The sequence below is a fragment of the Hemicordylus capensis genome, chromosome 6 (assembly GCF_027244095.1).
Source record: "Hemicordylus capensis ecotype Gifberg chromosome 6, rHemCap1.1.pri, whole genome shotgun sequence".
NCBI classification, from domain to species: Eukaryota; Metazoa; Chordata; class Lepidosauria; order Squamata; family Cordylidae; genus Hemicordylus; species Hemicordylus capensis.
In genome coordinates this window covers 58,719,807-58,747,064 of record NC_069662.1, presented here as the reverse complement: position 1 = coordinate 58,747,064, position 27,258 = coordinate 58,719,807, and the positions used below count along the sequence as shown (strand labels likewise).

The 27,258-nt window shown below is 50.4% G+C and overlaps 1 long non-coding RNA gene across 2 annotated transcripts; it reads left to right on the top strand.

The window, feature by feature from the left end:
- Positions 1–559: 559 nt before the first annotated feature.
- LOC128331623 (uncharacterized) lies at positions 560–20,525 on the top strand. 2 transcript variants are annotated; one of them, XR_008310371.1, is made up of 4 exons: positions 1,608–2,758; positions 3,055–3,214; positions 12,539–12,663; positions 19,601–20,525. It is a non-coding gene; the product is annotated as an uncharacterized LOC128331623 (long non-coding RNA). The 2 variants fall into 2 exon arrangements; XR_008310372.1 differs by lacking the exons at positions 1,608–2,758; positions 19,601–20,525 and adding an exon at positions 560–819 and having other exon boundaries at positions 12,539–12,581.
- Positions 20,526–27,258: the final 6,733 nt, after the last annotated feature.

Sequence of the window (27,258 nt, the reverse complement as noted above, 5' to 3'; positions counted from 1 at the left end):
GATCTGTACACAGGACAGTCATTCACATGTTATGCTGAGTGCAGTACAGAAGCACACTTCCTATCTGTACCATAATAGAGAACAGATTTGAAGGAAATACTACTACTATTACTACTACTAATAATAATAATCTTTATTTGTTAGCTGCCCCATAACAAATTGTTCTCTGGCCTATATCCTGGCCTATATCCAGGTTCACTTTTAAAATAAACACAGGCACAGCCATTCACACAAACAAGTGTACAAGTGTACAGACATCTGTACACTCGTACCGCATAATGTCTGAATCGGACTTTAGACAGTAATGCTGTATTAGTGGCCAGACACGTGAAACATCTTGCGTGATCTGTGTCATGTGGAAATGTCATGTGTGTTTCTTTAGATACAAGTCAAGCCTCTCTTTTGAATTCAATAACACATATTTTTATTTCTATTTTAAACCTGTGGGTGGTCAGTTCTTTTGAGAAGCGGTCTATAACTGTGCCTCACTGACTTTTTTTGAACCCTGTTTGCTCTTTGTGACATCACTCTCTGTGATATTACCAACTGCCTTCTCTCAACTGTCAGCTGCTCAGAAGTTTCTGGTGGCAGCAAAAGGGGTTGATTTCTGCCATTGCTGGAGCCGTTCCCATCACTGAGTGAGAGAGAGGAGCTGGGAGAGGAGCTGCATCCTTCTCGCCTCTGCTTTCCTCTGTTGGGGTTAGCAGAAAGGTTGATCTCCAGATGCTGCAGTTAAGGGCTTCAAGGACACCAGCAGGCCTTTCCCTCCTGGGCGCCTTCAGCATCGTGCCAGGTGCAGGATAGAGATCATGATGGAGGGTAAGGGGCTTCTCTTCTGTGCTGGAAAGAGTTTCATCAAGTGGCGGGGAGTTTCAAGGGCAGCCCTGGCTTTCCTCTGTTCCCTTTGGAGGAGACGTAGGGGGTTTCTGTAGAATTTCCTTTATCCGGCTGTTAGCTAGACCTTGGTCCACTGGGCCAAGAGAGGCACTTTTTAAAGTAGAGACTCTTCTTTTGAGCAGGGGGAGAGCAGTTGTCCCTCTTCAGCACTGCACAGCGCCCTTTCCAGGGCCTCCCTTGTGTCTTTTTTCTAATCATGCGGCCCTTTGGAACAGGGAGCCAATGGGGGGGGGTCCTCCTCTTGTGCCACACAGTTTGGGAAACGGCCCTGCTCCCTGGGCCATGAGGGACCTTTGGACGAAGTCGCAGTTCCTTTTGGGACACGGAAACATCTTCGGGCATTCTTGTGACACACAGCTTGGCTTCCCTCCCTGCTAACTGAGCAAAACATTTTTTAAAGTGGTGTCTCGCTTATATTTCGGGGTGGGGGGCAGGGAGCAACTGTCCCCAAATCAACTCAGCATAGCATCCTTCTGAGGCTACTGCTGGCGTCTCTCTTGAGCTGCTGCTTGGACCGTGAGCCCCTCTGGGACAGGGAACTCTCTTCTCATTCCTTTTGCAATGTTAACTCTTTTTAGTTAAAAACGGCATCTCAACCTTTGTACTAATTGTGGCTCGTGAGTGTGACTGGAAAGAGTGACGAGATCACATGGTCCCTCCTCCCTGCATGAGAGGGAGGAGTCTGGTCTTGTTCAGACACACCTCTGCATGTCATTCAGACCCGGGAACTGTGGGTTAAGTGCTTACACATCTGGATGTATCTGATTTTTCTTTATGTCAAAAGAAAAAGAGATACCAAAGCAGGACCGTGAAAGATTTGGGGGCACAAGAGGAGAGCTGGTCTTGTGGAGGCAAGCATGACTTGTCCCCATAGCTAAGCAGGGTCTGCCCTGGTTGCATCTGAATGAGAGACTAGAAGGGTGAGCACTGCAAGATATTCCCCTCAGGGGATGAAGCTGCTCTGGGAAGAGCAGAAGGTTTCACGTTCCCTCCCTGGCTTCTCCAAGAGAGGGCTGAGAGAGCTTCCTGCCTGCAACCTTGCAGAAGCCACTGCCAGTCTGTGAAGACATTACTGAGCTAGATAGAACAATGGTCTGACTCAGTATATGGCAGTTTCCTATGTTCTATGTTCCTATGTCTTTTCCTCTGTCTACCTGGAAGAAGGTCAAGCTGCACAAAGAGAATGCAGGATCCTGCAAGGAAACAGCTGACTGTGATGAGGGCATAATCAAGATGAAAGGTCTGGATTCTTGAACCAATGTCCAGGCGACCTGCATGGAGGACTCCTGGAGGGGGTGCACTTTATGAAGACTGTGGAAAATGTGCTGGGCAAGAGCACTGGTTGATGCAGCAGAAGGGGGGGTAACCCTGGGAGAAAGTGGCTGTGCCATCTTAGAATCCACAAAATCAAGGGGAGGAGACATTTCAAGGAAACCAGACGTGCACCTTGGATTTCAGGCAAGCTGACTTGAATAAACTCAGAGGAGCACCAGATAGGATTCCAAAACTAGACGTCTTAAAGGGGAACCTTGGCATAGACTCTGAGGGCTTTGCCGATGAGGAGAAACCTGATGCAATACCCAAAAGGGCTTTGGATAAGACACCCTTGGGTCACATCATGGAGGAACCCAAGCCATCAACCTTCGGGGATCTCCCCACATCTCTGCTCCCTCTGAGAGACCTGTCCCCCCACAGAAGGATTCACTTGGGGGGCAAGGACAACATATGGCCAGCAGAGAGGCACCACCATCCCTGTCAGATCCCCAAGAGTGACAATGCTACTGGGCCCAGGCCGATCTGCAGTAATGGAAAAGAAGCACCCAACTGGGAGCATAGCATCTCCCTCAGGAGAGACCGACTGGTGAGGAAGGGGTCTTCTCAAGAGCAACAGTAGAGCCTGAACCAGCTGCACCCAATAAGGGCTGAAGAGACCAGCTACAGCGTGGAGACCTGCAGGCCCCTATTTAAGCCCTGCTGAGTCTAGATAGCCCTTGCTACAAGAGCATGTTTAGCTGTGTTTTCTAATGTCTGAGTCTCTGTCTGTCCAGCATCCAGGCTCTGCTGGCTTATCTCCTGGGGCCTTTGTCTTTTCCTGTTATTCCTTTCTGCAGGAGTTCTCTGGTCCTTGTCCAAACTGTCTTCCTGTCCTCTTTTTAGGCCTGATCTCCACTTGGCCTAGCAGCCTTCCCTGAGTTGGGCCTGTGCCAAAGTAAAAGTGCCCAGGAGAAGGAGTGGGAATCGGAAAAGAATGAAGGCAAAGCAAGCAATGGAGGATCCTGATAGCTGTGTCTCCTGATCCATACTACAGTCCTGTAAGGTAGGCGAGTCTTGTTGGTTCCATATCACAGATGGGATAACTGAGGCATTGGGGTTTGCCTGAAGTCTTCTTAGGCCAGATCCAAAGCAGGGACTTCCAGATGAGTCATCCAGACTCCTGGTCAGCCGGTCCTAGTAGCTCTCCTAGTTACAGAGAGGGCTTTGGGAAGAAGCTGGGTCCGTCTTATAGAAAGTAGGTGCTATTTGTGTCTCTGAATTCTGTGGGGGAAACATGGAAAACTCTGCTGTCTTTGGGTTGTGGGGCAAGCACTGCTGGGCTGTGATGCTGCGTTCCTGATCTCTTCCAAGGAATCTCTCCAAAGATTGGGGAAAGGAGGCTTGCCTTCTCCCCATGGCTCTGTTCTATGCTGAGAGCATTTGGGGCTCTTTCCCCCAGCAAGTGCTCCAAGATGGCCCCTGAGGCCCACGAGAGGTAGGCCCCAAAGTTAAACCAGCTGTCACTGGGATAGGTGGTGTGGGGCTCATCTGAGCCAGGCCGTGCAATCCCAGTCTGGGAGCAAAATGAGCAGGTGTGGGGAAGAGATGCCCCAGAGGCCCGTGGGGAGTTGCAGGGAGGGAAGGAGAATCGTGTGGCTTGTCTCGTTTCAATCTGCAAATCAGCCCTATAGGGTAGGCGAGTCTCCTCTGGCAGATGGGAAGCCTGAGGCCCTGGGGTTTTCCTGATAGAGGCAGGATCCAGTGGGGGCTGTCAGACTGCTAGTGCAGCCTCTTGGCCCTGTGCTACTCCAGTCTCCACGTTATGAAGAGGGCCTTGGTGAGAAGAAATTGGGGTTTTTTTTAGCCTCTCTTAATGTCTCTCTGCCATTTAAGTAAAATACATTTAAAAAATATTGCACAAAGTTGACTGAAATGCAGCAGACTGGAAGGAGGTGGCAGCTAGCAGGCGGTCCTGGGACTGGATTTGTGGAAAGTGCTACAGAAGTCAAGTGTGTGGAGGGGGTTGCAGGAAGGCCTGGTCACTGCAGCTGTGTGGAAGACAAGGGCCAGATCGCAATGCTCAGTAGCAGTGAATGGACCCCGTGAGCAGGGGGGGCTGGTCAGTAAGGGCAGGGGGGCTGTTCCCCCTCACCCCCCAGAATCCCAGGAGGACAGGGGCAGAGGGGAGCATCTCCAGTCAGTGTCCCAGGAGCAGAAAAGGAAGGACTTGCCTAACTGATGTACCAGGCTAGAAGGACTCAGTATCACTTACTGCCTGGCTTTGTGTGTTCATTTTTGAATTCCTGTGTGTCTCCTTGGTTCCCTGTGCCTGCCTCTCAATTAGTGTGCCAAGGTAGGCTTGAGGTTAATATGCCCTAAATATTCTGTTTTCTCAGTATATTCTCACGGGGGCTGGGGGTGGGAATAGGAAATTGTGAGTAATTCCTACTGAGCATTAAAATATTTGGAAGACATTCTCCAAATAATTCTCCCAGCAGCCTCATTGGCAAATGAGAGCTGAACTTTTAATCTGCTTAGAAATGCAGATACAGTTAATTACCCAGCAGTTATAGCCCATTATTGCTGTGACACCTCCTCCTCTCCCATACTTAATTTACAGATTCACTGTAAAACTCACTCCTGATTCAGTAAGAATTTCCCTTTTTTGTTACTTTGATTTTTAAAATTAATCTCAGCCTGTTCAGAATCATCATAGCATGAATGTTAGCATTGAGGAACAGGAGCAGCCCATCAAGACACACGTTTATGTCCTCTTTTCTGCAAACTGACCTTGGAAAAGCAGAATTAAACACAAAATTGTGAAATGTAAAACCCCACATTTGGTGTGCTGATTGTGTTGTGTCTATTTACCACAAGACAACTGGAGTATGACTCAGGGAGGCGTGAGTTTGAATCCCCCACTCAGCCATGAAAGCCACTGTGTGTGACTGTGGGCCCACATGCTTGTCTCTCAGCCCAAACTACATCTCTGATGGTTGTGAGGATAATAATAATCATGTAAAAATACGACAATGGATATTCATATATTGCTTTTCAACAGCAGTTCCCAAAGCGATTTACAAAGAGAAATAAAAATAAAGATGGATCCCTGTCCCCAAAGGGCTCACAATCGAAAAAGAAACCTAAGGCAGACACCAGCAACAGCCACTGGAGGGATGCTGTGCTTGGGTTGGATGGGGCCTGTTGCTTGCCCCCTGCAATGGTAAACCCAAAGAAAACCACAGGGCTCTGTGGGCGCCAGGAGTCAAAATTGACTTGACGGCACACTTTACCCTGCCATAGAAATATATGGCACTGTCTATATTGCACTGTCCTCTTTGCCTTCTCCATACTCCATAATCTTAATCTTGACCAATCCCAAACTGAAAGAAGTGTGCACACAAATTCTAAACTTCAGACAAAGATCTTCATAAAGAGAAGAATAGGCAGCAGACACTTACCCATTGTTCCAAGAAAAGAGGTCAATCTCTCTCTCTCTCTCTCTCTCTGTATTAAGATTAAGAGAGGCTAGAAAACATCCCGTTCCTTTTTACCAAGGCCCTCTGCATAACGTGGAGACTGGAGTAGCACAGGGCCAAGAGGCTGCACTAGCAGTCTGACAGCCCCCACTGGATGCTGCCTCTATCGGGAAAACCCCAGGGCCTCAGGCTTCCCATCTTCCAGAGGGACTTACCTACCCTATAGGGTTGATTTGCAGATTGAAACAAGAGACACTCCACACGATTCTCCTTCCCTCCCTGCAACTCCCATGGGCCTCCAGAGCATCTCTTCCCCACACCTGCTCATTTTGGTCCCAGACAGGGATTGCACGGCCTGGCTCAGATAAGCCCTGTGCAGTAGTCCTGTTCAGGTGTTACATCAACCGTAGATGCTGAAACCAGGATGTACTGGTTTCAATACTAGTACTGGTTTCAGTGCTAGATGTACTGAAACCAAGTACAGCATCCTCTAGAGCAGAGATTCTCAACATTGGGTCCCCAGATGTTATTGGACTTCAATTCCCATAATCCCCAGCCAAAGGCCACTGGGCCTGGGGATTATGGGAGTTGAAGTCCAATAACATCTGGAGACCCAACATTGAGAATCCCTGCTCTAGAATATGTTCTGTCCCTCACGTCCACACTCCATCCCCACACTATCCATGAGTACAACATTCAAATACTATTGTCACAGATCGTGTGGGCTAAAGAACACGTCAGTGTGAGGATGAGGTGTGCTACTGGAGAATGCTGTAGCTGGGTACAGCATCCATGCTTATATAAGACCTGTACAGGGCTAGTGAATACAATACCTATGATGCAGAAACTGGCACTTACCCAGATCACAATGGAATGTGGAGAATCCATGCATCTTTGATTGTGTTGAAAATTAGGATATCCCCATGGATATGGTGGGCTCTGCGCTACTTCCTGCACATTGCTACATCCCTAAGGATGCTCTGGACACTGCTCTTAGACCCATCCAAAGATATGTTCTTGCCTAGAAATCCTGACAGTTGCATTTGTAAAACAATAGCAACAGAGAGATGGGAGGGGGGATAAGAAGAATGCCTTAGCTCAATGCTTTATCTGCATACATCCACAGTAGTTAGGGTACAATGTAAAGGGACTGAAGTGAAACTTCATTTACATGTCAGAAATGTGGTACTTCTCTAGGCCATGACTGGACACTAGGAACCAAGCAGGAATCTCCCACAGCTTATTTGGGGGCTCTCCTGTCAGCCTGCACAGCTTTTCTGAGGGAGAAGCGAGGCCGATTTTCTCCTCGGAAACAAGGGCTTTTCTGATTAGGGCTGTCTCTAGCTGGGAGGTTTTTTTCATGCGAGTTTGCGTTAGCTTATGCAAGGAATGGCACGGGGAGACAAAACTAGGGCCCTATACCTAGCAGTCCTTGCACTGGTTTATCCCACTATGTTCTGTCCACACCAGGGCAAGGTGTAGAGAGCTTCTTGGGTTGGGGTTGCTCACCTGCTCCTCCCTTTGAGGTTTAATCTTTTAAAATGGAGGTATCTTGTAGGTAGGGATGTGCACGGAACCGCCAAACTGCGGTCTGGAACTGGGGTGGGGGTAGTTTTAAGAGCGGCGGGAGGGCTTACTTACTCCTCCCGCCTCTTTCCCGCTCTGGCGCCGTAAGTTTAGTAGTAATTGGGGTGGCAGGATACCTCCCTGCCGCCCCTTCCCCGCTGTTGCTGTAAAACTCGCAGGAGTCCTTTGCGTGCACACGCGCACATCGTGGGCGTGCTTCACGTCTCTGTGACGTGCACACGCGCAAAGGACTCCTGGGAGTTTTACAGCAACAGCGGGGAAGGGGTGGCAGGGAGGTATCCTGCTGCCCCAATTACTCGTAACATTACGGCGCCAGAGCGGGAAAGAGTCGGGAGGGGTAAGTAAGCCCTCCCGCCGCTCTTAAAGCTACCCCCCCACCTGAACCGGAACACCAAGGTCCGGACAGTTCCGGGCCCATCCCTACTTGTAGGGATGTGGATGAATCAAGATCTGTGCACAGATTCACAGCACCGTTTTGGCACCTTTAAAAGGGAGGAGAGAGCAGGTGCCTGCTTATTCCTCCACCTCTCCATGCTGCTTCCTACTGCGATAGCGCTACCCCCAGTAGCCCTGGCGCAGCGGAGCAGCAGCAGCAGCACACACATGGCCTCTGCACATCTTGGTTTGTGCACATCCCTAGTATGTTGCTGCCCCTGCTAACTGAGGAAAGAGGCACCACCTTTTCAAGAGGTGACTTGGTCATATTGAGCAGTGGGTGGAGCAATTCTTCCTATCCAATTCCAGCATAACACCCCTCCATAGTAGTAAACCACTATGGCCTGGTTTACACAGTCATTTGAAGCTAGGTTTAATGTGGGTTACCAGCATTGAAGTGATTGTGTGAACCAAGGTGTTAACCTGAGATTCCCACCTTGACATGGGTTCATGCAATCACACGAATGCTGGTAACCCACATTAAACCTAGATTCAGACTATTCTGTGAACAAGCCATATGTTGTTGTTGTGTTAAGATTTTTTAAAGATTTTGAGCCCTTTGGGGAAAGGCAACCATCTTTTTCCTTTTTTCTATGTAATAATAATAATAATAACAATAATAATTCAATTTCTATACTGCCCTTCCAAAATGGCTCAGGGTGGTTTACAAAGAGAAATAACAAACAAATAAGATGGCTCCCTGTCCCCAAAGGGCTCACATTCTAAAAAGAAACATAAGACACACACCAGCAACAGTCACTGGAAGTACTGTGCGGGGGGTGAATAGGGCCTGTTACTCTCCCCCTGCTAAATAAAGAGAATCACCACAGTAAAAGGTGCCTCCTTGCCAAGTTAGCAAGGGTTCCTTTAAAACCCTTGTTGCTCTTGTTGAAAAGTGATATAGAAATATTTGACATTGTAGTTGTTGCTGTGGACTTCTGGTAGTTCAGCCAATTTTGTTGCTGGTCTAGTCATCATGGTGGATGATTAGTGCTCGATTGTCTCTTATTTAGCCAGTGTCTTCATTATTTCCCCACTTTTATTTCCATTTTAGCAAAACAGTGCAATAGTGACTAGAACTCCCAGCATCATTTTCTTTTCTTTTTTTAATGTAGGAACATAAGAAGCTGCCATATACTGAGTCAGACCATAGATCCATCTCTCTCACTATGGTCTACACAGACTGGCAGTGGCTTCTCCAAGGTTGCAGGCAGGACTCTCTCTCAGCCCTATCTTGGAGAAGCCAGGGAGGGAACTTGAAACCTTCTGCTCTTCCCAGAGCAGCTTCATCCCCTGAGGGGAATATCTTGCAGTGCTCACACATCAAGTCTCCCGTTCATATGCAACCAGGGTGGACCCTGCTTAGCTAAGGGGACAAGTCATGCTTGCTACCACATGACCAGCCCACCTCTCTGTAGCTGCAGGATGTGTGGATTTGGATAGGGGCCAGGGTGCAGAGGGATGGGGATCCAGTCTTCTGCTCTTGTGCCAATTACCAGCTTAGATCTCCGTATTCATCACGGAAAGGAAAGCTTATGGGCATTTCCCCTTCAACAGCTAACAAATTCTGGTAGCAATTAGCATTAGGCCTATGGATTTGGGGGGAAGCATTATACCCCTCCTGCACACTACAAACGTCATCCAAATCAGCCCCTCCCTTTGTGGCTTGCTTTATTGGAGGGAGGAGAGGGCATTAGGAGTTCCATAGAGATCCTGAAATACAGTCCTTCTATGTTCAAATACACCCCACCCATTGAGTATTTATCCTGTCTTGAGATTCAAGGTATAAAGAGAGTCTTTGGTCCTAGCAAAAATACGTAATTTCTCCCTACAATCAGGCTCTGAAACTACAGGCTGCTTAGCTTAACTTCTGTGCCAGGTAAATTGATGGAAAGCATACTTAAGGACAAAATTGTTAAACAAATAGAAGAATAGGCCTTGCTGAATGAGAACAGGTTCATATGTGGTCTGGTAACAGAAGGCAGGAATAAATGGGCAGTTTTCACCATGGAGGGAAGTGTGAAGTGGGGTCCCCCAGAGATCTGTACTGGGACCAGTGTTATTCAACTTGTTCATAAATGATCTAGAAATTGGGGTAAGCAGCTAAGTGGCCAAATTTTCAGATGACACTCAACGATTTAGTGTAGTGAAATGCAAAACAGATTGTGAAGAGCTCCAAAAGGATCTCTCCAAACTGGGTGAGTGGGCGACAAAATGTCAAATGTGGTTCAATGTAAGCAAGTGTAAAGTGATGCATATTGGTATTTTAAAAACCCCAACTTGACATATACACTGATGGGGTCTGAGCTGTCAGTGGCTGACCAGGAGAGAGAGCTTGAGGTCATGGTGGACAGCTCATTGAAAGTGTCCTCAGTGTGCGACAGCTGTGAAAAAAGGCCAATTCTGTGCTAGGGACCATAAGGAAGGGGACTGAAAATAAAAATGTTAGTATTATAATGCCCTTATACAAATCTATGGTGTGGCCAGATTTGGAGTACTGCGCACAGTTCTGGTCACCGTATTTTAAGAAGGACATTGTCGAACTGGAAAAGGTGCAGAAGAGGGCAACCAAGACAATCAGGGGCCTAGAACTAGGGGCATATCTAGGGGAAATAGTGCCTAGCGCAAGCACTGAAATTGCACTCCTGTCCAAACAGGGATGATGGGACTTGTAGTCAACAATATCTGGAAATGCCTGTTAAAAGGAACACTGTACCATCTAGAGTAGAACACTGTACCATCTAGACATGGTTGTTGATCAAAACCTGAAAACATGAGCCATCTCTGTAAAAGACTTAGAACAACAGTCAGGAGTTATGTGAGGATTCCAAGTTTCATTTTCTGTCTCAACTCATGCTTTAAAAACAAAACAAAACTGCGACTTTGTCCTAGAGGATCACCTGCCCAAATAGCCACTAGCAAAATAGGGGAAGAAGAAGGTGTTGTTGGTGGTGGTGGTGTGTCTCTAAACCAGTGAATGATTCCTGCCAGCCTTTGTCTTGTGATGACTGTTGGCTCATGATGGGGTATATGTGCATTCACCACACTAGTGCTTACTTTGCCACCAGGAGGGAGGAGGATACATTAGTTTGCCACACGAGACAGAGGAATTTGCATTTGCAACAGGAGCAGACAGCCAAGTTCTGCCAGGGCCAAAACCAGCCCCTGCTAGACTAAGAAATCATTGTAATTTGCCCCTTCCTGTCACAAGCAGTGTGCTGTTCTTTTATTATTGACTCTAACTCTCAGATATCCCAGTCATGGATGGAAAATTCAGGGTCAATTTACAAGAGACACACTTTCTACATGGAAGTTTCTTCTGTGCAGGTGTTGTGCAGAAAGTTTTGTGTAGTGACCACCAGGGGCATAGCAAGGTTGGAATGGGCCCAGAGATGAGATTTTAAAATGGGCCCCCAGCCCCTCAAAGTCCAGGGCCTCCACACATCCCAGGCCCCCAAGGGTTTAAGTCTGATATTTCAAAATAAGTATGCTGCCTGGAAATACATTTCACTGAATACACACACGCACACTTCACAGTATATAGTGATATACATTGAGTACTATATATTTGTGCTACTTTTAATGCCTAGAACACACCAGAGACACTAATTATTAAAATGGCCTCCTCGCTGCAGATTAGCAAAGGAGACTTTCAACCATGCAGGGTGAGCCTATGTTTGTTTTCTCAGAATTCTTGAACAAATTCAGTAAAGTTTGATTCCAGGAGGTTTTTCACATGAGGCTTTTAAAGCCCTTTAACACACACCTCCTCTGGAATGGAGGTGCTGCATTCACATGTTGGCCAGATTTATCCTGAAGTCCCTACAAGTTATTGGGGAGCAGTTCACACGCAATTCAGGTTTTTCCACTGCTCGTTAGAGTGCAGCCTGATTTATATCCAGAGTATTAGAAGATGCTCTTATACAAAAGTTCTCATGTCTGAGCAAGTTACAGTCTTATGCTCATTGTAAGAGAGCAACTAATCATTGGTTTGACTCATGCTGTAGGACACTATGTAAACAATTGAAGAGTATTTACAGACAGTATAGATCGGGCTCAGAACACTCCCACCAATCTATTTTCAGATAAAGAAAACATACAAAAGCCATCTCAAATTTGCTAAACATCAAGCCTCACAAAATGACGATGGATATTCATATACTGCTTTTCAACAGAAGTTCCCCAAGCGATTTACACAGAGAAATAAAAATAAAGATGGATCCCTGTCCCAAAGGGCTCACAATTGAAAAAGAACCCTAAGACAGACGCCAGCAACAGCCACTGGAGGGATGCTGTGCTGGGGTTGGATGGGGCCTGTTGCTTGCCCCCTGCAATGGTAAACCCAAAGAAAACCACAGGGCTCTGTGGGCGCCAGGAGTCAAAACTGACTTGACGGCACACTTTACCTTACAAATGCCATCGGTATATAAATATCAGAGCACCAGCACTTTAAAAGGTGTCTCTTTGCTCAGTTAGCTGGGGTAGCTGCTAATTGAGTCAAGTTAAGTAGCTAATTGCTAAACTTTATTTTCTTAAAACTACTTGCTTTCATAAAACTCCCCTGCCTTGTCTAGCACTCCTCTGTGTATATGGAGATTGTAGCAAATCCTAAGAGATCAAAGGTAAAGGTAGACTGTGCCGTCGAGTCGGTATCGACTCCTAGTGACCAGGAGTGGTTTACCATTACCATCTCCCATGCAGTACGAGATGATGCCTTTCAGCACCTTCCTGCTGCCCCTGCCCCATATAGGTGTTCCCCATAGTCTGGGAAACATACCACCAGGGATTTGAACCGGCAACCTCTGGCAGTCATGTCATTTCCCTGCTGTGCCATTGAGTAGCTCCTAAGAGATTAGCAAAGCATAAGAAATCTTTCTCTATTTCAGTGTTGAAGAACCTCTTGAATTTGTCTTCCCAGAAGATGGAGAGGTAAGTCTGACTCCTACCACCTCCAGAGGCCAGACTGTCAGAGAGCTACATAGGAAAAGACAGCAGTCCACAGATATCAAAGGTGTTGAAAAAGGAGCGTACTTCCTCTCTGTTGCTACTGAGCGCAGCACTGAACGCTGCCAATACGAGAATGCAGGTTTAAGCTAGGCAGTAGGAATGCTTTCCCAAATGGGAGAAGGGTTGCCAAGGTCACCTCATGGAGTCCTGGGCTCTTCTTTGCTGATGGTTTTCAGACAGAAGCCAGATAACGATGATCTCCAAGGAGCCTTCCCACTCTAAAATGCCATGATTCTGCTGTGATCGTCACATTGAGTCTGCAAGGGATCTGCAAGTCCCGTCCCCCCCCGACACCCAGACTGATTCTATTTGCCCCCCAAGTTGACTGCAGTTATGAGGAAGCAGATTTAAGCTAAGCCTTGAGAATAATTTCCCACGGGAGAGATGACTGCAGAGGTACACACAACCGTCCCAAGTACAGATATAGATAGTATAGAGGTACACTCGCACGTATACTTGTGAACACTTTTTTAATGTCAATAATTGGTAAAGAGGGACCAGTGATGCATGGATTTATTTTTCTGATTGAATCCCTTCCCTTGATGGGAGTTGCAGCCCAACAACATCTGGGACCAAGTTTGAGAATCTCTTGTCTGTTGGCTTCCCAGAGGCATCCAGTGAGCCCCTATGGGGAAACAGCATGCTGGATTAGATAGGCCTTGGGTCTGATCCAGCAGTGCTGTTAGGTTCTTAACAGTCAGGTATGATGGGAGTTGTAGTCCAACTTCTATTTCCAGTCATTCTCTTCAGCCTGACCTACTTTACAGGACTACTGTGAGGATAGAAGAATTGCATATTTGGAGGTCCCGGCAGTAAGGGCAGATATAAATTCCAGAAGCCAAGGGTTCTTAAAATTGGGTCCCCAGATGTTTTGGGACTAGAATTCCCATCATCCTCAGCTACAAAACCTTGCAGGAGTATTGCATGTCTTGTTGATCAAAAGGGAATCATGCATGTTTGGAATGGAAGGGTCCTTGTAAGAGCCCTGAAAAGTCAGAAGTTAGATTACACAGAAGTTATATTAGAAGTTACAAATACTTTAAAGTTGATGCTTATGCTTTATTTTAAAAATATTTATATATTTCATATTGAAAAGACTCTTGGTTAAAACAACGCAGGATTGTGTATAGCCCATCGGATCCCTCTACTACCTCTTGGTTTCTCCCAAGACGTGCTCAAGAGAGATTTCCATAGAGATCTGCTTCCACAGACATTACACTTTCATCTTGCTTCTGCTTCCTTGCAATAGCTGCCACTTGAAGCACTAGAGGGGTGGGGAGGGATAGCTATTCACAGCAATTAGCCAAGAAGCTAGGGATGACCCACCTGTAGCTCAGCAGCTGCTGTTGGACTAGAACTCGCATCATCCCCTGCTGCTGTGTTGAGACTACAGATGATCACCCCCATCAAAACTGGTGGCTGGGGATGGTAGAAGGTGTAGTATGGTGGGAGTTGTAATCCAAAACTGTGATAACAAATATAGTCCCCTGATGCAAATCCATGGTGAAAAGCATCGTGAAAGAAAGCATCAGGGTTTGGGCAACAGCTTGTATAAGGGGGCTGGATAAAGAAATCAACATGAATATAGGAAGGTTGAAACGAAGGGCCAATAAGGGAAGGCCATTAAAGTAACACATTGATCTGAATTTAAGATGCTATTACCCCAAATAATTTGATGTTAAAACTCAGGGTCACGACGTAAATTCAGAATCCTGCTGTTTTATGTAAGTAAATGTTTAACATATATTAAACTGCCACCCATTCCTGGAGGGCTGTCCACCCGTTCGTTGCTCCTTCCTCCTGCCGGACCCCACAAGGCTTGGCGCTCCTTCCTCCTGCCGGACCCCACAAGGCTTGGCGCTCCTTCCTCCTGCCGGACCCCACAAGGCTTGGCGCTCCTTCCTCCTGCCGGACCCCACAAGGCTTGGCGCTCCTTCCTCCTGCCGGACCCCACAAGGCTTGGCGCTCCTTCCTCCTGCCGGACCCCACAAGGCTTGGCGCTCCTTCCTCCTGCCGGACCCCACAAGGCTTGGCGCTCCTTCCTCCTGCCGGACCCCACAAGGCTTGGCGCTCCTTCCTCCTGCCGGACCCCACAAGGCTTGGCGCTCCTTCCTCCTGCCGGACCCCACAAGGCTTGGCGCTCCTTCCTCCTGCCGGACCCCACAAGGCTTGGCGCTCCTTCCTCCTGCCGGACCCCACAAGGCTTGGCGCTCCTTCCTCCTGCCGGACCCCACAAGGCTTGGCGCTCCTTCCTCCTGCCGGACCCCACAAGGCTTGGCGCTCCTTCCTCCTGCCGGACCCCACAAGGCTTGGCGCTCCTTCCTCCTGCCGGACCCCACAAGGCTTGGCGCTCCTTCCTCCTGCCGGACCCCACAAGGCTTGGCGCTCCTTCCTCCTGCCGGACCCCACAAGGCTTGGCGCTCCTTCCTCCTGCCGGACCCCACAAGGCTTGGCGCTCCTTCCTCCTGCCGGACCCCACAAGGCTTGGCGCTCCTTCCTCCTGCCGGACCCCACAAGGCTTGGCGCTCCTTCCTCCTGCCGGACCCCACAAGGCTTGGCGCTCCTTCCTCCTGCCGGACCCCACAAGGCTTGGCGCTCCTTCCTCCTGCCGGACCCCACAAGGCTTGGCGCTCCTTCCTCCTGCCGGACCCCACAAGGCTTGGCGCTCCTTCCTCCTGCCGGACCCCACAAGGCTTGGCGCTCCTTCCTCCTGCCGGACCCCACAAGGCTTGGCGCTCCTTCCTCCTGCCGGACCCCACAAGGCTTGGCGCTCCTTCCTCCTGCCGGACCCCACAAGGCTTGGCGCTCCTTCCTCCTGCCGGACCCCACAAGGCTTGGCGCTCCTTCCTCCTGCCGGACCCCACAAGGCTTGGCGCTCCTTCCTCCTGCCGGACCCCACAAGGCTTGGCGCTCCTTCCTCCTGCCGGACCCCACAAGGCTTGGCGCTCCTTCCTCCTGCCGGACCCCACAAGGCTTGGCGCTCCTTCCTCCTGCCGGACCCCACAAGGCTTGGCGCTCCTTCCTCCTGCCGGACCCCACAAGGCTTGGCGCTCCTTCCTCCTGCCGGACCCCACAAGGCTTGGCGCTCCTTCCTCCTGCCGGACCCCACAAGGCTTGGCGCTCCTTCCTCCTGCCGGACCCCACAAGGCTTGGCGCTCCTTCCTCCTGCCGGACCCCACAAGGCTTGGCGCTCCTTCCTCCTGCCGGACCCCACAAGGCTTGGCGCTCCTTCCTCCTGCCGGACCCCACAAGGCTTGGCGCTCCTTCCTCCTGCCGGACCCCACAAGGCTTGGCGCTCCTTCCTCCTGCCGGACCCCACAAGGCTTGGCGCTCCTTCCTCCTGCCGGACCCCACAAGGCTTGGCGCTCCTTCCTCCTGCCGGACCCCACAAGGCTTGGCGCTCCTTCCTCCTGCCGGACCCCACAAGGCTTGGCGCTCCTTCCTCCTGCCGGACCCCACAAGGCTTGGCGCTCCTTCCTCCTGCCGGACCCCACAAGGCTTGGCGCTCCTTCCTCCTGCCGGACCCCACAAGGCTTGGCGCTCCTTCCTCCTGCCGGACCCCACAAGGCTTGGCGCTCCTTCCTCCTGCCGGACCCCACAAGGCTTGGCGCTCCTTCCTCCTGCCGGACCCCACAAGGCTTGGCGCTCCTTCCTCCTGCCGGACCCCACAAGGCTTGGCGCTCCTTCCTCCTGCCGGACCCCACAAGGCTTGGCGCTCCTTCCTCCTGCCGGACCCCACAAGGCTTGGCGCTCCTTCCTCCTGCCGGACCCCACAAGGCTTGGCGCTCCTTCCTCCTGCCGGACCCCACAAGGCTTGGCGCTCCTTCCTCCTGCCGGACCCCACAAGGCTTGGCGCTCCTTCCTCCTGCCGGACCCCACAAGGCTTGGCGCTCCTTCCTCCTGCCGGACCCCACAAGGCTTGGCGCTCCTTCCTCCTGCCGGACCCCACAAGGCTTGGCGCTCCTTCCTCCTGCCGGACCCCACAAGGCTTGGCGCTCCTTCCTCCTGCCGGACCCCACAAGGCTTGGCGCTCCTTCCTCCTGCCGGACCCCACAAGGCTTGGCGCTCCTTCCTCCTGCCGGACCCCACAAGGCTTGGCGCTCCTTCCTCCTGCCGGACCCCACAAGGCTTGGCGCTCCTTCCTCCTGCCGGACCCCACAAGGCTTGGCGCTCCTTCCTCCTGCCGGACCCCACAAGGCTTGGCGCTCCTTCCTCCTGCCGGACCCCACAAGGCTTGGCGCTCCTTCCTCCTGCCGGACCCCACAAGGCTTGGCGCTCCTTCCTCCTGCCGGACCCCACAAGGCTTGGCGCTCCTTCCTCCTGCCGGACCCCACAAGGCTTGGCGCTCCTTCCTCCTGCCGGACCCCACAAGGCTTGGCGCTCCTTCCTCCTGCCGGACCCCACAAGGCTTGGCGCTCCTTCCTCCTGCCGGACCCCACAAGGCTTGGCGCTCCTTCCTCCTGCCGGACCCCACAAGGCTTGGCGCTCCTTCCTCCTGCCGGACCCCACAAGGCTTGGCGCTCCTTCCTCCTGCCGGACCCCACAAGGCTTGGCGCTCCTTCCTCCTGCCGGACCCCACAAGGCTTGGCGCTCCTTCCTCCTGCCGGACCCCACAAGGCTTGGCGCTCCTTCCTCCTGCCGGACCCCACAAGGCTTGGCGCTCCTTCCTCCTGCCGGACCCCACAAGGCTTGGCGCTCCTTCCTCCTGCCGGACCCCACAAGGCTTGGCGCTCCTTCCTCCTGCCGGACCCCACAAGGCTTGGCGCTCCTTCCTCCTGCCGGACCCCACAAGGCTTGGCGCTCCTTCCTCCTGCCGGACCCCACAAGGCTTGGCGCTCCTTCCTCCTGCCGGACCCCACAAGGCTTGGCGCTCCTTCCTCCTGCCGGACCCCACAAGGCTTGGCGCTCCTTCCTCCTGCCGGACCCCACAAGGCTTGGCGCTCCTTCCTCCTGCCGGACCCCACAAGGCTTGGCGCTCCTTCCTCCTGCCGGACCCCACAAGGCTTGGCGCTCCTTCCTCCTGCCGGACCCCACAAGGCTTGGCGCTCCTTCCTCCTGCCGGACCCCACAAGGCTTGGCGCTCCTTCCTCCTGCCGGACCCCACAAGGCTTGGCGCTCCTTCCTCCTGCCGGACCCCACAAGGCTTGGCGCTCCTTCCTCCTGCCGGACCCCACAAGGCTTGGCGCTCCTTCCTCCTGCCGGACCCCACAAGGCTTGGCGCTCCTTCCTCCTGCCGGACCCCACAAGGCTTGGCGCTCCTTCCTCCTGCCGGACCCCACAAGGCTTGGCGCTCCTTCCTCCTGCCGGACCCCACAAGGCTTGGCGCTCCTTCCTCCTGCCGGACCCCACAAGGCTTGGCGCTCCTTCCTCCTGCCGGACCCCACAAGGCTTGGCGCTCCTTCCTCCTGCCGGACCCCACAAGGCTTGGCGCTCCTTCCTCCTGCCGGACCCCACAAGGCTTGGCGCTCCTTCCTCCTGCCGGACCCCACAAGGCTTGGCGCTCCTTCCTCCTGCCGGACCCCACAAGGCTTGGCGCTCCTTCCTCCTGCCGGACCCCACAAGGCTTGGCGCTCCTTCCTCCTGCCGGACCCCACAAGGCTTGGCGCTCCTTCCTCCTGCCGGACCCCACAAGGCTTGGCGCTCCTTCCTCCTGCCGGACCCCACAAGGCTTGGCGCTCCTTCCTCCTGCCGGACCCCACAAGGCTTGGCGCTCCTTCCTCCTGCCGGACCCCACAAGGCTTGGCGCTCCTTCCTCCTGCCGGACCCCACAAGGCTTGGCGCTCCTTCCTCCTGCCGGACCCCACAAGGCTTGGCGCTCCTTCCTCCTGCCGGACCCCACAAGGCTTGGCGCTCCTTCCTCCTGCCGGACCCCACAAGGCTTGGCGCTCCTTCCTCCTGCCGGACCCCACAAGGCTTGGCGCTCCTTCCTCCTGCCGGACCCCACAAGGCTTTTCCAGTTGTTTTCTCAGGAGTGGGACAGGACTTCGCTAACTAATGAACCAAGGTTGTACCAAGTATTATTTCCTTTCTCATTTTGTCTTATTTTATTTCAATTCCTTTGTCAGTCCTCGGTTCCCTTTTCTTGTTTCCCCTGGAACTATATTTGGGGCCCTTCCACTTTATTTGGGCAATGTCCCCCAGAAGTTTTGTATGTGAAATTTTTGTACTTTTAAATTGCCTCTCTCTTAAATGGTATCTTTAAATTTTTGTACAGCCTATTGGATCCCTCTGCAGCCCTTTGATTTCTCTTGGACCAGCTCGACAGATGTTTCCATAGTAGTGTCTTTCCACATGTTTCATGTTTCTGCTGCTTGTTTGCTGTAGCTGCCACTTGAGCCCTCATGCTAAATATGCTAAATAAAATAAATGTGTGGTTTTGTGGGGCAGCGGGTGGGGCTATCTATTCACAGCATTTAGGCTCTGGCCGGGTGGAGTTGTGGTGTTAAGAGGGGGCAGGGCAGCAAACTGATTCTCTACAGAGCAGACATCCAAAAGCAAGAGAAATGGCACAGAGGAAGCCGAGAGGCTCGAGATTGCCCGACGCTCCCCAGCTCTTGTTGGATTACAACTCCCATCATCCCCAGCTTCTCTTGTTCAGGACTACAGCTCCCATCACCCCCTGCCATAAAGCTTGGCTGGGGATGATAGAAGCTGTCCTCCAATCACCCCCAGCCACCTTGTATTGTGGCATGAGTTGATGGGAGTTCAACAACAGCTAGAAAACCTCAGGCTGGCCGCACCTGCAATAACAAATACAGTCCCCTGATGTAAATCCAGATCTTCTTATGAAGAGAACCATCACGTTTTGAGCAATGGCTTGTTGGGGGGGCGGATAAATGAATCAACATGAAAACCAGGCAGTTGAAACAGAGGGTCGTGAAGAAAACACCACTTAAGTAGCTCACACTTGTTTCCTTTTTCTTCTCTCTCCGCTATACCAGCAAAAAAGAGCTTCCCTTTCAACATCTAACAAAGGATCCCGTCCTGGTTCTGATGCACTGTTATCAACGCGAGTGCTGAGGGTTGCCTCGGCCGGGTAAATATGCATTGACACAATGACAAATCTCTCCGGTGGCTGAGCGGAATGGTGGGCCCTAGAGAAGGCAAGAAGATGCTGAGGAGAGCAACCCCACAACAGATGCCCATTCCCTTTTTGACTAGGTTTGCAAAAGCCTCGTGTACACTCAAGGTCATGAGGCTTTTGCAAAGAGGGGGCATAGTTTCCCGGGAAACGACTTCACCCCAGGAGTGGAATCCACACCTTAGTTTACAGAGCTCCCTTCAAACTAGTTACTGAAGTTGCAGCCCAGGTTTGCACCCGTTCCATCTCTTGATTCCGAGTCTGGGTGCCCTACCTCCCCTCCTTCCCCTGGCTCTGCATCCAGTGTGGTGTGCAAATGTCACATTCAGTCCTGGAAGGGTGCAAGAAACAAGGCTGGGCCCCACAGTGAACCAGTCTGTAGGGCCAAGCGAGGGGGCAGAGGGTGCGCTAGTGAAAGCGATCCCCGCCCTCTCTTGGCCTTCTGCAGGGACACCTCGGCATCCACTCACCCCCCTCAGGTGACAGTGTGGGATTAGCTGGTCGCCATTTGGGGCCGAGTAGGAATTTTCCCCATCCACCCGGATTGGCTTGGAGGTGGCTGGTTTTTTGCCTACTCTGCACTGTTGCACTGGAAGGGATTTCTGATCTGGCAGATGTTAGGAGTGGTGCCGCTAAATAGTGTAGCCCCTTGGTCACCATGGCAGGTCCCGGGGGGGGGGGGATGCAGTGCCCCACCCCATTGGTGGCAGGTGCGATTTCCCTCAGCTGCACGGCAGTTCTCTGCTAAAATGAGTCAATAAAGTGATGGCCGTAGTTTCAACCCATTTCCTGTGTGCTGTCGTTTATTTCTGGGTATGGGTGCAAAGGGACTTCAGAGCACAGAACGCTTGCAAGAGCTTCTCAGGTAGCATTGAGTGTGATCTATAGATCCACAAAGGCAAGCTTTACAAAGAGGCAGAATCTGAAATTCAGGAGAAGCATGAGTTGCTCCTTCTGCTCTAGCCAGGTCTTCTGCTCCTCCAACCCCACAAATGGGAGTCTGATTCATACTCACACAATCAAGTGGCAAAGCTCTGCATAGACTGTATCACTTCAGACTGCAAGTGGAAGGTAGGGTTTTTAAATGCTCTCCCTCATAATAGTTAAAAAAAATATATATAGCATGTTGGGAACAAGTGTTCAACTCAGGGGTGCAAACAGAGGAAAAGCTTAAGGAGCATCTCATTAATTTTATTTTGTGGATAGGTATGGGCTATTAAAGGCACAGTGGGGAAGTAACTTGCCTAGGGAGCAAGAGGCTGCTGGTTCAAATCCCTGCTTGTATATTTCCCAGACTATGGGAAACACCGATATCGGGCAGATATAGGAAGATGCTGAAAGGCATCATCTCATACTGCCGGGAGATGGCAATGGTCACCCCCTTCCCAATCCTACCAAAGACAACCACATGGCTCTGTGGTCGCCAGGAGTTGGCAGGTGGTGTGATAAAATGCAGGAGAAACTGCTCAATTGGTTAAGGGTGATGTGCACTCTTGGTTCAGTCTAACCCTTTCCCTTCAGAGCTATTTCTCGATGTGCAGGGATCTTCTGTGGGGAGGGATGCACAAATCACACATCTGCAGCTTGAAGTGATACAATCCAGGAAAAGGTTACTCATTGATTTTGCTGAATGTTTCAAGTATTGTCAGCAGTCTGTCTGTGAGCACAGCAAAAAGAGAGAATCTGGTGTTTAGTAGGTGCCAGCATGAATTTGTCAGACTGGAGTAATCTCCCCTCCTCTTTTAACAGAGTTACTAGTTTAGCAGAGGACAGGGATGCTGTGGACAAAGTGTGCCTTGATTTCTGCAAAGCATTTGACTCAGTCCCCACAATATCCTCCTTGACCTCTGTGGAGAATGGGGCCAAAAACTCCATGTTGTAGGTTTGCTTGGTCTTTATTTTGATTTATATTTAAAATGGCTGTCCATTCCCCACTTGCGTTGCTGGAGTAGATGAAACCTTGACCTTTTCCCTACCCCAGGGTTGTTTTTCTGTCTGGTGTACATCCCTGCCCCACCCCCCACCCCCAGGTTCTGGTTTGTGTTTGCCCTGATTGGCTAATGCAGGGCGCTTTCCAGATTACACTCTGAAATTATGCAGGGATTGCGGAGTCACAACACAGGAAGTATGGAAGCACACTGAGCAGATCAGACATTGTTGTAGGGTTTAATCTGGAAAGCGCCCTCAGGAGGTGGGCAGAGTTCCAGGGATTAAAAGGGGAGGTTGGAACAGTTTAGGGAGCAGGAGAGCAGTTGGAGGAGCTGAATCGCAAAGAAGAGCTGAAGATCACACAGAGGATCCGGATCCCTCTTGGAGCAGCTGGAGGAACAGACAGCAGCAGCAGGACCAGACAAGGCAGCGCTGAGCAGAGAGGGAGAGAGACAGGCTTGCAGGGAAGCCAAGTGGGCTGACTAAGAGCTGCTGGTGAGGTGCCTGTTAGGGCCAGTGTGGAGTGTCCGATAATCGCTGGATGGGCTTATCTCATTTTCTTCTTCTTCTTCTTCTTCTTCTTCTTTGCTCTTATGGTTGTTAAAGATAGCTTTTGCAATGTTCAAATTGGTATTTTTCCCTCTCAAGTAAAGATTTCACCTCTTGATTAAATTCTGGTGTAGTCTCTGTCTGTGTTCTCCACCCCAGGCTTAAATGCCACACCACCCTGCCTAGATTGAGTGAGAGACGGAAGGCTGATGGGCTGCCAAGTGGAGACAGCCAGGAAACATAAGGAATTCCACTTGGGGTCAGCAGCAGTAAAGCTGGTCAAATCATGGGGATGGTTGAGACCAGACCCTGACAATCTCTCTCATAATCTGATCTATTTAACCTAACTAGCCTTTGCCTGCTGCTGCTTCTACAATTATACTGGATTCTCTGGATAAAGCAGAGTGCAGCAAAATCCCCTCTAAAGCTTCCCTGAGAATTACTTGCCGCTTTCTGTAACAATTCTCTCTTTCAAAAACGGAAGACCAGAATGGGCGAGGTCTATTGGTATAAAATAGCACATGGTTTCCATAGATGGTGTGTGTCTGCCATCAGGAAGCATTCATGGCTCTAGTCTGGAGAGTGCCTTCAATAGGTGGAAAGGGAAAACACATCCACTCACCCATTTCATTCCACCATTAGTGGAGATGGTTTTGTCTCTATGGTACAGTAAATACTAATAACTAATAACTTACTCCAGAGCAAGTGCACATAATGACATTTGTACCTGTAAGCCTAAAATTAATACCACAATTAGTGAAGAAGCTCTTGAAAGTTAGTTGGGTGGTAGAGCACACATTTTCATGTCCGAGGTAGCTTTAGACTTCAGTGTCTCCAATTCTGCACTCTCTCCAGGCCCATAAAAGTACGGAGGCACCTTCAGATGTGATATTGTGCATATTTTTCAGTGTTGAGAGCCAGTGTGGTGAAGGTCTTAGGGTTTTGGACTAGGAATAGGGAGACAAAGTTTAAATTCCTGTGCAGCTGTGAAATTCAGTGGGTGTACCTTCCAGGCTCGTTGTGAGGACAGACATAACATGTACTCTGCTCTGGGATCCTTGGAGGAAAGCCGGAGGTGGGGGTGGGGGAATAAAAGTAAAAACATTTGCCCATCTTATCCATCTAATGTTGTATACCTACAACAGCCCTGTAAGATAGTTTAGTATATTGCCAGTTGGGGGAGCCAGGGCTAGTGGACAATGGGCTGCCAAAGGTCTGCTTCATGACTGAGTGGAGATTGGAACCAAGCAGTGTTCCCTATAAGAGGGATTCCCAGATGTTGTTGACTACAACTCCCAGGATCCCCAAGCAAAAGCCATTGCAGCTGGGGATTCTGGGAGTTGGAGTTGTCAACATCTGGAAATCCCTCTTAGAGGGAACACTGCAGCCAAGGGTTTTTAGCTTGTGGTTGGAACCACGACGCTGCACCAATTCTTCTGCTTGGGGCCTGATTAGTACCTGGATCATCTGAGAAGCCCCTGCATGTTGCTCCAAGCTCTGAAGAGGTGGTCTGTTTTGGTATTCATTCAAGACTGAAAGAAGACGCCACGTAGCAAGCATAGGATGAAAGAAGTCCTGTGGAATGTGCAGGGCTTTGGGGAGTAGTGAGGGGGAAGGGAGGCAGGCCAAAGCTTAGGCTCGATTTGAAGTGATTCCATCAAACAGGGCCAAAGTAGATTGGATTGCTCCCCTGAAGCATCAAACTGAATTGAGAACACACCTGAAGCACCAAGGTGATCCCCAAATCGAATCAGTGTTGATTTACTTGGCCCTGCTATCTAGCCCAGCATCCTGTTGCCCACAATGACCAAACAGAAGTCTACAAGCAGGAGGGAGAGGCTATATGCTATCTCTAGGCTCAGTAGTGTGCCGAATGGAAGTTGTGGGGAGAAACAGTGGAAGAAAGGAGGTATGCCTTCAAGACCAATATCCACGGATAGATGTGTCCTCCATGAATTTGTCTAATCCTGTTTTAAAGCCATCTAAACTAGAGACCATCAATACACCTTGTGGCAGCAAATTCCAAAGACTGATTAAGTGCTGCTGTGTGCATGAATAGAGGGAAACCTCGCTATCTGCAGATCCAACACCCATGCTTTCGTGTCTCTGCTGTCAAGTAATTGACAGCCGACCTCGGCTTACGCAGGGAAAAAAGGTGAAGAACGGGTTTATTTTGCATGTCCAGGGTGGCTGGAAACGATCTCCAAAGTCATTTCCGGCTGCCATTTTGGGAGTAGGAGCCATTTTGTAGCTCTTTTTTAAAAAGAAGACAAATGACCATTTTGGGACTAGCGGAGGTATGGGGGTGGCGGTTTCCCTGGAAGGCTGAAGACTTTGATAGGACACTTACTTTTGCTATTTCCCCTCATTTCCTGCCATTTTTGCCCTTTCCCCAGCCTCCAGGAACCTAAGCCCCGGATTCCCAATGCCGCAATACCCTGCTATCTGTGGTTCCGATATCCACGGTCTGTGGAGAATGGAACCCCTGTGGATAATGGGGTTCACCTGTAAGTCCTTTTGTCTGTCCTGAATCGTATGCCGATCTGTTTCATTGAATGACTCCTGATCATTTTTTCAAAGTCCAGCAGGGGGGGCAGGCAGGGCACGTGCCCTGGGCACCACCCCGGCGGGTCACGTGGGGGGGTGCCAAAAAGTGGCATCCCCCCACCCGCCCCCCCTGGATCGCCCACCGAGTTAAATTAAATTAAAGCCTCACCTGGGGGATGGCTAAAAACAGGAGACAGGGCTCAGGAGATAAGGAAGCTAAAGGACAGGCAGCCCGCAGGCAAGCAGGCTGAAGGAAGGGGGTATAGCAGGCAGTGAACTAAGGGCCGAACTACGTGTAGCGGCATGAGTTTTGGGTGGTATATAAGTCTGGTAAATAAATAAATGTGACAACAAGCACGTGATTAGCCCTTGTGTGCCAGCTGTACAGCAGGGAAGGGGAGTCTGGCCTGGGGCCATGGTGTGTGGGACAGGGCTAAACTCTTTGCCGCTGCCACAGTTCCCATCCAGATCAGGCCCTCCATAAGGCTGCTCTTTGCCCTGGGAAAGAAGTTCCCATTGGCTTCAGGTGGATGATCTTCATTGGGACTGTAGCGTGAAGGGAAATGGTTACGTATCCCCTTGCTGGACATCACTGTCCTGATTCTGGGCACCCTGTCAGATACTGTGTTAACTTTTAAAACAACAACAACAACAACAATTGTGGGGCCATACGGCGCAATACATTGACGCGCACACAAACATGGCCCTAAAAGCATAGGCTGTGAACTCAGAAATTCTCAGTCATAGCTAAGTTGAGATTTGGACTTACTGGTTGGCCTCCTAAGATAGTAGTTTAGATTCATTTAGCTTCCGGTCCCCATCTGCAATATCAAGAGTATTGAATAATAATGCTGATTATAATCCAAACTGTGCTTTGGATCTCAGAGACTGCTCAGGGCCGAATATCACACACTTCCTCTGCTTGCAAATGCCACCCGCAGTTTGACACAGAAACCGGACAAAGAGCGGTTCTTTTAAAGTTCTGCTTTAATAACCGGAATCTGATGGAGGATGGTTGTTGTAGGGTCACTGGGAGAAGTTCTTTAAAACGGTCAAAGTGTTAAAACAATACTAGTTAAAGTGAAATAACTTGTCCCAAAATCCATCTCTGTTGATCAGGCAAAATAAAAGAAGAAAGGCAGCACAGGAAGGTCTTTTATTGTCACAAGCACACTTGTAGTCGCAAGTGGAGCAAACAAAACCATGATCTACGACAGATCATCATTCTCGGAACTCTGTTTGTTTTTTCAGTAAGATTGCTTAAATCTTAAATCGTGAAGCACCAATGTGTGAAGCAGAGAAGTGTGAAAGAACATGGAGAGAGGAGAGGAGAGCTGGTCTTGTGGTAGCAAGCATGACTTATCCCGTTAGCTAAGCAGGGTCTGCCCTGGTTGCATATGAATGGCAGACTAGAAGTGTGAGCACTGTAAGATATTCCCCTCAGGGGATGGAGGTGCTCTGGGAAGAGCACAAGGTTCCAACTTCCAAGTTCCCTCCCTGGCTTTTCAAGATAGGGCTGGAAGAGAGATTCCTGCCTGCAACCTTGGAGAAGCTGCTGCCAGTCTGTGAAGACAATACTGAAGCTAGATAGGTCAATGGTCTGACTCAGTATATAGCAGCTTCCTATGTTCCTATGTAACAAGTGACACAAAACTAAATGGCCCTTCATTCTCAATTGATTTATTAATCATCGGCTTGGAGAACCTCCAGCTCTCGGCAGCTGCTAGATGTGATGGGCTTAGTGCTACCATGTGTGTCCAGGCAGGCACTAGATGGCCCGGTCCAGACCTTTCTAAACTGGAACCAGGACCGGCCTTAGGGGTGGGCAAGGCAACTGGTTGCCCAGGGTGTCAACTTTAAGCAAGTGCAAAGAGCTGAGTTTGCACAAGCCACACAACTTGGCAACACTGAAAGACCAACCTGAGGGGTGTGTGTATGTGTGCGTGTGCATGCCAAAAGCACTCCTCTCTCCTCAAAGGCGCTGTGTATGATAGGGCCAGCCCTGCTCAGAGTACTGAGTAGTTAGCTTGTAAATATTTCCAAAAACAAATATGCAACACTCTGCGTGCAGGAGCGTGTATGTGGATGAACTAGGGGGGGAAGGAAGAAGTTGGAAGATGCTGCAAGTCGTAAGAGTCTAGGTCAGGGCTGCACAACTCAAATGCCCTAGTGGGCCAGAACCATACACAACTTGGCGTGAAAGGACGGAGGTCAAGTTTTAGAACATTACATTAAAATTAAAAATAGTGTTAGTTACTTGTGGACCTATTCCCCCTATCAACAGACCCATCGTTTTAACCAAGAAATAGTGGCCAGAAAATAGGTCCTGTCCCTGCTCAGTCCGTGGGACCCCTGGAGTGCAAACCAGCCCCAAATAAATGCCAAGTCCTCTCCTCTCCCTAAATTGTCATTGCTTCCAGGCTGCAATACTAGGCATGCTTACATGGGAGTAAGCCTCACTGGGTACACCATGGAACATATTTCTGAGAAACC